Source organism: Arachis ipaensis, chromosome B01 (assembly GCF_000816755.2).
Source record: "Arachis ipaensis cultivar K30076 chromosome B01, Araip1.1, whole genome shotgun sequence".
Lineage (NCBI taxonomy): Eukaryota > Viridiplantae > Streptophyta > Magnoliopsida > Fabales > Fabaceae > Arachis > Arachis ipaensis.
This window is the reverse complement of record NC_029785.2, coordinates 121,839,387-121,840,713: the sequence shown is the minus strand read 5'-3', so window position 1 is coordinate 121,840,713 and position 1,327 is coordinate 121,839,387.

Genomic DNA, 1,327 nt, shown 5'->3' with positions numbered 1-1,327 from the left:
ATTAGATGTAAGACCCAGAATCTTTGAAAAGTCTCATTATGATCAAGTCTCAAATCATACGGTTATTTATAGCCTTAATTTCGGAAATCACTTTATTAAATATAATTAAGGCAAGTTTTGATTTAGGAGATTTGAGATAAGTTATGATTATTATCCAATTTCACAATTATTGGATTATTTTCTGTATTTGAATTATAAAGTTGGTAGTTGTGAAATAATAAGAATTTTATATGATTTGGACTAAGTAATTAATATTTTAAATATTAATATTGCTATTTTGGAAAATGAAGAAATTAAGTATATTACTTTTAATTATTTGGTTGGGACATTTTATTGAAAACGATTTTGTAAAATTGATGAGCAAATAGTGTTTTTATACACTATTATTGTTGGATTAGAATTTATTTCTAATTACTACATTATACCTATTTTTGGGTGAAATTACAGACATGCCCCTAACCCTAATTTTTGAAAATGAAACCCTAACCCATGACCCGGTTCCATTTAGCCACACCCCCAACCTTTCCTTGCTCTCAGCAGCGGCAACACACGCTGAGTTTCCTCTGTGTTCCTGAAAGAATGAATCAAAGAAAGAAAGAAAATAAACGAAGGGGAAGGGGAAAAGCAGGGAAGAGGAGAGGAGAAAAGGAATGACGTCGCCGGCGGGCATCACTGCCGCCGCGCCGTCGTGTTGCCGTTGTAGGAAAGGAAGCCGCGACCCATTGCCACGGGATGGAGGAGAGAACGCGCGCGCAGGGGGAGGAAGGGTCCAGCCTCGTCGCGCCGCCTCTGCTGTCCGTGCTACCGTCGTCGTCCAAGCTCGTCACCGCCAGTTGCGTCGTCGCCGTCTCTGTCCAGCGCCGCCGCAGATGATGGGTCGCCGAGAACTGCCACCGCTGCTGCCGTCTTCGTGGGGCTTGAGTTGCTGCGGTCGCTCCTCGCCGTGAAGCCCGTCGCGAGCGCCGCTGTCAGCATCGTGCTCCCTGGTGCCGTCGAGGAGCCACTGTGACTGCCTCTCTCTCTGCCGCCGAGGTCCTCCGCCGCTGGGTACAGAGAAGGGCAGCGCCGTGCAAATCAAAGAAAGGAGATGCCTTTCTGCCTCTGCTCCTGGGTTTTGGAATCTGATCAGGACGCCACTGCCACCATCTGAGCTCGCTGCTGCTGATGATGGTAAGTCCAAACCGCCGCCGGCAAAGGGATTCAGGCCGCCGCAGGTGTTGCTGCCGGAGAAGGGAGCTGCATCTCCGTGATTCCGGCCGCCGGGAGAGGTTCTGTGACCTCTGGGAGCACCGCCGGAGCTCCGAACTCAGCTTTTGCCACTTGAGAC